This window comes from Hypanus sabinus, chromosome 16 (assembly GCF_030144855.1).
Source record: "Hypanus sabinus isolate sHypSab1 chromosome 16, sHypSab1.hap1, whole genome shotgun sequence".
Classification (NCBI taxonomy): Eukaryota; Metazoa; Chordata; class Chondrichthyes; order Myliobatiformes; family Dasyatidae; genus Hypanus; species Hypanus sabinus.
In genome coordinates this window covers 24590679-24600473 of record NC_082721.1, presented here as the reverse complement: position 1 = coordinate 24600473, position 9795 = coordinate 24590679, and positions in this window count along the sequence as shown.

Here is a 9795-nt window from a genome sequence, read left to right as displayed (position 1 = left end):
AACCCCCTACAACAGAGTCAACTGAAAATGAATTAAGAAGGATACTGGCTGATGCCAAACTGTCTCCGTGCCAAACACCACGAACCTTTGCCAAAGAGAGGACAAGCAGGCATCGGTGCCAACCCCTGTGCCTCTGGGTGAAAAGCATATTGGACCAAGGAAGGGCCGTATGCTCAGAGGAGGTGTGAAAGTGATGAAAGCGGTGGTCTGACTGAGCAGTTTTTATGGGAAACGTGACTGATATGTTAATCAGAAATTTACTTATGAAATATGGCTTGGTTTTAAGCTGGAAGAGAGTTCAAGGAGCTTCAGGAAAGTCACAAATATGTTTTTTTTTTGAGTATAAAGAACCAGAATCTACTTTGTTTGCATTGAGGTAATGGCATGAACTCCAAGTAGGAAGCAAGAAGTTGCTTGTAGAAGTAGATGCAAAGACCGAAGCCCAGCTGGATGAGCGGAAGGCCAAAAGGAAGGAGGCAATGGAAATTTGAAAACAGAGGATTCATCAGATGATGTTCTGGATGCAGAAAACAAAGAGGAGCGATCAGATCGTAAAGGGAGCGATAGAAGGATTAATTAGAGAATACTCCAGTGAACTAAATGCACCTTCACAAGATCAAGATTCACGAACTAGAAGAAGAAAGAGGAAAAAAGGAGGATGATGTAAGTGCTGTGGTAATGGAAGAAATGCTCACAAGAAACTAGAAGAAGATGGAAGGTGAGAAAAAGAAAGACAAGAAGTTGAAAAGGAGAGAAGGAATACAGGGAAAGAACGTGAGCAAAAAAGAGAAAGGGGTGAAAGAGAGAAGGAACGTGAGAAAGAAAAGAGTAGGAACGAGAGCGTGAGCAGGATTGGGACCATGAGTGAGACTGCGATAAAGATCGGGAGAGAACCAAGGATAAGGAAAGAGAGTACGACCGAGAAGGGAATTGAGAGCCGGGTAAAGAGAGAGAAAGAAGCTGGGACCGGGAGTCAAGCAAAAAGCCAAGAAAAGGAGTAGAAAAGTGTCTAGAGCTGTCAGAACCACTTCCTGCAGTCTCAAGAGTCAACTCCTACTACCACCATGGAGGAGGCCCCAGAAACAGAGATTATTTTCACAGCCACAAATCTCACCCGCCAAGCAGAGTGACCCAAGCAGGAAAGATGTTGTCCCACAAGAATAACAAGTCCTTCACAGCGATTAAACCTTTAGGCCTGCATGGGACAATTTGAAGTTGACTACGCTATGGACATTTTTTAATAGTAGTTGTATTATATAGTACGCTGTGTATATAGTAGAGATGCATTCTATATTGAGTTGGAGTTTACGGCTAAACAGGGAGGAGTTTTTCATATTTAGTATTTCAGTAATATTTGAATAATATTGTAAACATATTCTGGATCAAACTTTTTTTGTACATCATCACACCACCACATGGTATGTGCACGTCTCTCTTAAAGTCCTGCTCTGTCTTTTTCTTTCGCTCAAACCAGTCCACCAATGATGCTGAAACTTCGACCCTTCACTCCGTCCTGTCTCACCTAGAAAACGATGCTTCGTATGCCAGGGGGTTGTTCATAGGCTTCAGCTCGGTGTTCAACACAATTATCCCTCAGAGACAAGTGGGTAAACTGTCCTCACTGGGACTCAGCTCCCCTCTCTGAGAGATAAAAATAGTACACAAATACTGTTGAGAGATTGTTCCCGGGTTGCGGGGTTTTAGTTCCGTTCTTTCTGCCCAGTGCGCATGTGCATTGCTCCCCCCCACCCCCCCCCGCCGCACTACACCGTGTAATTCAGTGGTCCCCAACCACTGGGCTGCAAGGAAACAATGTGAGTCAGCTGCACCTTTCCTCAGTCCCTGTCACGCTCACTGTTGAACTTGAACCCACACGAGGTCATCAGTCGCCTAACCGCAGTAACACCCTCGTGCCGGGGATCACTGGTTGGCCTCGGGAAGCGCCGTCGCTACTGGTCTGGAGTGCTGCCTCTAAACCTGTTTAACACACCAAATATTCGTGGGGAACCCGATGCTGAAATATTTGTAGAGGACCTAATTTGGGCTCAGGGTTTCGTAAGTAGCAGAGCACTACCGCGCTGCGATCTACTGAAACAAACTTTTGCCGGCCGACAGGTCCTGCAAAGTGCCTGTCGCACTCCTCGCTCTGTCGGTCGCTCTCTCCGGACTGCGACCGCTGCAGCCCCGGTACGGGGACCTCCGGCCCTGATGCCCTCTCACCCGACCCACGACCAGCCGCACCTGGCCAAGGCGTCAGGCGGCAGAGGGGCGGGAGGCTGGAGGCTGTCCAATGAGGCAATGAAGCCCTCAAAACTGCTTCGGTACCTTGAGTCCAAGCACCCTGCACTTAAAGACAAACCCGCTGAGTTTTTTCAGCAGAAAAAACGCGAGTAGCGCGGGACAGAAGCTAAGTGCCAAGAGCCGCGAAAACTAAATTGCAGAATAGACTGGACATAAGGAACCTGCTTCAAGTATCGCTGTATTCCAGTCGTGCTTAACACCGCCCCCCACCCTGTCGACTGGTCTGCAAGAATATTACCAATATTAAACTGGTCCGCGGTGCAAAAAAAGTGTGGGTACCCCTGGTATTCATACATTATTTCTACTTCCGGGTTGCGGGGTTTTACTTCTGGTCTTTTCTGCCCCGGTGCACATGCGTGTAACTGATCGATCGTGGGGTCGATCTTGCCTTTCACTAAGGCCGAGGTAGGGGATCTTGGGCTTAAAAAGGTTGGTGACCACTAGTCTACAGCAAGGGTTCTTTACCTGGGGTCTGTGAACTTGGATGGGAAAAGAAATTGACATCTTTACCTTCACTAACTTCTAACTAAAATTTAGAATTTCCTTCAATGATGAATGTGGGCAACAATCCACAGTGGTAGCAGTCCTTTCACACACACACCTTGTCACCAGTAGAAATCACAGATATTTTCATCTCACGTTACAGTTGTTACAACTATCGTTTATGGCGCTACTTCGAATTTGCTGCAGTTCTTAGACCCTCTGCTAGATCGAACGTGATTGTGTTGATATGTCTTTTAAAAAATTAATATTAATTTGCCCATAACATACTGTATAGGCTTGTTTTTATATGTGTTAGTAAAGATGCACATATATTACTATATCACAAATTTTAGGTATATTTTGATAACTCTATTTCTTTTGTAATCCTATGTGTTTTAATTTTTATATTAAAGTACATTATTCTGAGAAGAGGTTCATAGGCTTCACCGGACTGCCAGAGAAGTCAATGGCATAAAAAGGCTAAGAGCCCCTGGTCTAGAGGCACAGTGGCCCAGAGAACCTCACTGCACAACGCTCCAAGAGAAATGGAGACTAGTGTCAAACACAGCTGCATTAACTTCCATACACTCTTCTCAGTCTTTCTTGCCTCATTGCTACACCTCACTCCAACAATCTTCCTCCTGGGGCAATGGAGATTATAGGACCAATGAAAAACATTCAACCTACATGGGTCCACTTCAGAACCGCGAGCGTTCCGGTCTCCATAGTTGAGCTGCCAAATGTAGACCATACCTCTGCTTGTTCACACATGGAGGCTAGGTTTTAAATCAATGGCAGCTCTTTCTCTGAAGGACATAACACCATAAAATCAGATTAGCCATTTGGCCCATCGGTTCTGCTCTGTCATTCCATCATGGCTGAGTTATTATACCTCACAATTCTGTTCTCTGCCTTCTCCCCGTTACCTTTGATATCCTTACTAAGCTAGAGCCTATTTACCGCCACTTTAAATCTATCCAATGAGTTGGCCGTCACAGGCCTCTGTGGCATTAATTCCACAGATTCACCACTCTCTAGCTGAAGGAATTCTGAATGGATCTCATTGTATTCAGAGGCTGTGCTCTATGGTCCGAGACTCTACCACTGCTGGAAGCATCCTTTCCACATCCACTCGATATAGGCCTTTCAGTATTTGGTAGGTTTCAATAATATCCACCCTCATTCTTCTAAACTTCAGCGAGTACAGGCCCAGAGCCATCAAATGCTCCTCATATGTTATCCCTATCAGGAGAGAATGGGCTTTTCAATTCTGCACAATGGAGGTCTTCTGCAAACTTGTCCCCAAAAGCAAAGATCCACAGAGACTGCTTCCCACATATCAGGGGCCAATTCACAGTGAAGGCAGACATCGATGATGAAGTTCACCATCGCTCTCTTTGCGGAAGAGAAGACATTGACCATCTGAGGAAAAGAATGCCTGTAGATTAAGAACTTGAGCCCAGTAGGAAGTTAATAGCCTATCAGGCAGCAATAATCCCTGCTTTCCTCTGTACCGCTGTGATAAGAACTGCTGCAGGAAGCTCCACAAATGCTTCACAATATCCTCCAGGATAAGTGAGCTAATTCCCAGGTCATCATCCTAGCATCAACTCTCCAGTTGGGCCCATTGGACAAGCTACATCACTTACACGCTTGACACCAGTCTCTTGAAACCAGACACCTGACCCCTGTCACAGTAACCAGGTTGAGAGAAGAAAAGACTCAGCACCTCCATAAAATGCTGTTGAAAAATTGCAACACCTCCACCAACTCCTGGAAAGCACTGGCCCGTAACCACTCGGAGTGATAAACGAGCATCTGAGACGAAAGTGAGAACTTCAAATCCTTGGAAGCTCTGTGTGAAAATTCCACCACTAACCCACCCACAGTTCATCCCTTCAGATACATCACAGGTGTCACCAAAACTGGAGGGGCTGAGTTATAAATGGAGGTAGATAAAGTTGGGATAACCACACAAAGTTCTGAACATCGATTTCTCTAACTTCTGGTAATTTCTCCCCTATTCCACTTCCCTCTTTTTCTATTCCCCTTTCTCTTCTTCTCACTTACATGCCACTTCCTTCTGGAGCCGCTCCTATTTCCCTTTCTCCTACGGTCTAGTCTCCTCTCCTATCAAATTATTTCTTCTTCAGGCCTTTTACCTTTCCCACCTATCATCTCCCAGCCTCTTAGGTCAATCCCCCCCCCACCTAACTTCACTTATCACCTGCCAGCTTGTAATCCTTCCCCGCCCCCCACCCCCATACCTTCTTATTATGGCTTCTTCTCCCTTGACTTCCAGTCCAAAATATCAACGGTTAATTCATTTCTAAAGATGCTGCCTGACCTGCTGAGTTCCTCTGGACAGGCTGAGAGACTTCTTCTGGACCATAGGAGGCTGGGGGTGCTCCCACAGAGGTATATAAGATCATGAAGGCACAGATAGATAATGAATCTAAGGTGAATTTGAGTGGGACCCATGACCACTTCTCTGGGCTATCCTTCCCCAGTCCTTTGTACACCTTGTCCATGACAGTATGAATCCATCAACCGACAAACCGTGTGGGCTGGGTCACCTTCCACCATCATAGGTTCTGGAGGTGCAGGCGAGGTTGAGTGTTTCATAAACAATGGGCTTGAGGCAGGACACAAGGAAGGTAGGTTCGATCCTGAGGTACAAGGGCAGATGGAGGTGGTTAGTGGCTGGATTGATGCAATGGGCGACCTCGAAGGGGCTGATGAACCGGGGCGAGAGTTTGCAGGGGTCGGTGCGCAGAGGTGGATCTCAGGTGGACAGCCAGACACGGTCCCCAGGCCGGGGTACACCGCTGGTGTGGCAGCAGTAGCTGGGATTGGCCTCTGTGCCGGCAGCCGAAAACCAGGGCCCTCCATCATTCCTTATGAATCTGTAATCGGATCCCCCCATGTTGTGCTATGAGTATTGAAATCTGCACACCACACTACTTTGTGTCTGTTTTGTCCTTTTATCCTTAGCAGGCTGTCCAAATCCAACCTTTTACATGGATTGTAGTAGTTAATTATAACCACTTCCTTCCTTCCTTCTCTACTTACTGATTGGCTCTTTCTAATTGACCGTTCATCTGAGATGATGGCCAGAGGACAAACTCACGGAGGTGTGGAGGAGTCAGCAGAAGGGTTGCTGGAAACAGGAGAGGAATTGTGGACACCAGTCCAGCTCAGTGTCCCGAGGGAAACCCTGGAGGCCAACTACACGTTGGAGAACCGGGCCCACTGTCTCAATGGCTGATGGAAGTTTGGGGAGGGAAATGAAGAGGGCCACCTTGGAGAACTGGGCCACCACTGTCACAATCACCGTTCCCCCTCAGGAAGTGGCAAACCCGTGATGAAATCACCATGGCGATGTGGGACCACAGGCATTGAGGGACTGACTGCTAGAGTCCACAGGAACCCAGAGCGTAGCTGGTGGGAGGAACTGGACTGGACACGTTGAGGGCAGGCAGCAACAAACTGATCTACATCTGTGATCATGGCGGGCCACCAGAACTGGCGTTGCAGAAAATTCAGGGTCCGTTGTGCACCTGGCTGGTCAGAGAGGGGTGAGGCATTGTCAGGTGTGTTGTCCGGACCAAGCTTGGGCTATCGGGCCTGGCAGATCTGATTCTCAAGAGCCCAAACTATCAGGGCGAGGAGCTGGGAGAATGAAATGATGGGCTGAGGGTCAAAAATCGAGGCGAGAAGACTGCAATTTGCGGGGCACTGTCTATGCCACCCTGAGCTACCTGCCAGCCTAGTCATCACATGGGAACCCAAGCATGGGAGGATGAACCCTGGGCGCCCTCCCAAGACTATGGTCAACACGCTCCTAGAAGATAGCGGCGCAGCTACTGTAGATGAACTGAGCACACTGATGAGGGAGAGGGAGGAGTGGAGAGTCCGTCATCGTGCCTGACGCCAGCCCCCTAGACCTGAGTCAATGTGTGTTGGCCGGAACAGGCTCGTGCTGTTGGGTCTGGCAGATCTGATTCTCAAGAGCCCAAACTATTGGGGCAAGGAGCTGGGAGAATGGAATAATGGGCTGCAGGTCCACCTCCATTTCAGCTGGGTTTAACTGTCGCAACAGGGCGTCCACCATAGTGTTCTTTGAGCCAGGCCGGTAGGAGATGGTGAATTTGAAATGCTCGAAGAAGAGAGTACAGCATGGGTTGAGTTAGTGTGTCTGTGGTTTGGCTATGAGTCCAGATCAGGAAAGGCCTGGTGTGCCCCATCAGACATGTCTCCATCTCCATCCAAGGCCCATTTAATAGTGAGTAGCTCCCTGTCTCCTACTCCATAGTGATGCTGTGTACAGTTGAACTTGTGCGAGAAGAAGGCACGAGGGTGTGTCTTCCTGCCCAGTCCTCACTAGGAGAGGATGGCCCTAGTGCCCACATCAGATGTATCCATCTCTATCACAAGAGGTCTGGAAGGGTTCAGATGGTGGAGAATGGAAGTGGTGGTCTCTTCAACTCCTCAAAAATGTGGTCTACGGTAGCTGACCAGATTATCTGTGAGGTAGGTGAGCGGAGCAGCGATTTAGACATTGATGATGGAGATGGTGGTAGATGTTGGAAAAGCCCAAGGAGTGCTGTAGCTGTTTGAGGGAGGTAGTCAGGGCCATTCAATGATGGCACGCACTTTCTCCGGGTCCAGTGTTATGCCTTGGGGTGAAAGGTCGTAACCCAGGAAGCAAGTGCCCTCCTGGGTGTGGATCTGGCATTTCAATAACTTTCAGTACTGTTGGTTTTCGAGGAGATGCTGAAAGACTGAATGGACACGACAGTTGTGGTCTAGGGGTCCTTGGAGAAGATGAGAACGTCGTCAAGGTAAACCTGTGTGTAGCATGTCTCAGAGAATCTCATGCGTGAAGGCTTGGAAAAAGGCTAGACTGTTGGAAACTCCGAAGGGCATTGTCAAATACTTTCAATGGCCAGCAGGCGTAGTGAAGCCATCCTCCCCTCACTCCCTCAGATGGGAATCAGGTTGTATAAACTCTGTACATCGAGTTTGGTGATGATCTCAGCCCCACGGAGTGTTTTGAATGTGTTATCCATCAAGGGGAGAGGGTAATGGTTCTTACTGGTGACTTTGTTTCATTCATGGTAGTCAATGCAGGGAGAAAGACCCCCTCCTTTCTTTCCTGACAAAGATGAATTGTGCACCGGCTGGGAACTGGAATGGTCGAATGAAGCCTTGCTGTAGTGCTTCGGCCATTCATGGCTTGGGTCTTGGGAGGGGAGAGGGTTTTCACTGTCTCCACGGATCTGCGGAGCTAAGTAAACTGAGGTTATCCGCTCAGCAGTGAACCGGATGACCAGGCGAAGTGAGGGGCGTGAGTGGACGGCCGGGGTAACCCAAGAAGAGAGGAGTGCGGGGTGAGTCGATGAGGAGGAATTGGATGGACTCGTGGCGCTCTCCATGTTAATGCGCACAGGCCGTGTGCGTGCTCTGACCGTCCCGGACTCCAAGGGACAGCTGTCAAAGCAGAAGGGGTGAGAGAAAGGAAAGGCTCAAGAGTGAGTCCAGGCGGATCAGACAGAGTCCGGTCGGGAACGTTGCCTGCTGGAATCCAGCAGAGCTGCCTGTGTGCGTAGAGGGGAACGGAGAGACTGAGCTGGGCTGTGGTGCTGGTGCTGGGGAAACTTGTCGGACAGAAGGCCCCTTGCCTCCGCCTGGTGGCGCCATTTTTTTTGGAAGCAGTGGGCACTTGATGTGTGGGTGATAGTCTGGTCCGCAGTCAGTGCACAAGTTGTTTCTCCACAGACTCTTTGGAGGGGTTAAGGGTTCTGGAGACATTACTGATGAGGGCCCTGCTGCCCGAAATGGTCTGGGAACAGAACTGGGGTTCTGGCTGGTGATCTAGAGGGTGGTTCCATAAGACACTGGACAAGATGGAGGGCCAGAGTAAAGAGACTTCTGAGGACGGTGGGCATCTCCCGGGCAGGCAGCTCGTCCTTCAAGCACTCCGAGAGGCCATGAAGACAACGAGCCAACAGCACTTGTGCATTCTAGCTGCTCCCCACTGCGGGGGCTGTGGGTCTTGCATTCCACCGTGTCGATCCAGCGCCCAGCGTGAGCCTTGATGCAAACGAAGTCTCTGATCCTCTGCCTCCCTTCCCCTTCCCGGACGGTTGAAAACCCGGCACCTCTCAGCGGCCGTCTCGTCGTCCCGGTTAGTGGTGACCCAGGTCAGAGCTTGTCCAGTCAGGGGAGAGGCGCCAAAGTGAAACATGGGATACAGGGGTGGCTGCAGCTGGGACAGCACATTGCAGCAGCAGGTTGGGGGCCCGTAGAAGTGTCCAGGTGCCAGAACCTGCGGCTCAGAGGGAGGAAGTTGACTGGCGTGGAGTTGCTCTGATGAGGTAGAGAGTGGTTGAGTGGCTTCCTGCTGCTTCTGCATTGTGTACTCGTGTTGACGGACGACTTCCTTTGGGCGAGCGTACTCTGCTGGGCCAACTGTGGCTTCACCCATCCGGTCAGGAAACGTAGAGAAGGCTTGACCCGAATGCAGAGCAGTGGAAGCAAATTCGCGGTGGGTGATCCATTTAATAACAAACTGCAAAATAACAAGCCACAAGGGGGCCCCAAACAAGAGAGAACAGACACTTAACACAAGGCAATAAGGTAATTGAAGGCTAGGAGCAAATGGCCAGTTCGATGGGTGAACAAGGACCATGGATGAAAGCTGGGCTTAAACAGGCTGCAGGTGCCGAGTTGGAAACAAGTTGTAGGTGACTCCTGTTGGCAGGGTGGAGACTGGAAAGGGCCTGCCTGCTTGACAGTAATTGTTGATTTGGATGGCACTGTGTGCTTCCTCATCCCCCAACTGCTTACTTCCATTTATTCTGAGCACTATCAGTCACACTCACGTTGCACGACTTTCCGATGAGTGACTGAGGTCTGGAGCAAACTTCTCACAAGCCCTTCCCTTCATCCTTGCTCTTCTCTCTTTACCCCATCTCATCCCTCTTCTTCCCTTTCTCCTCTCCCTTT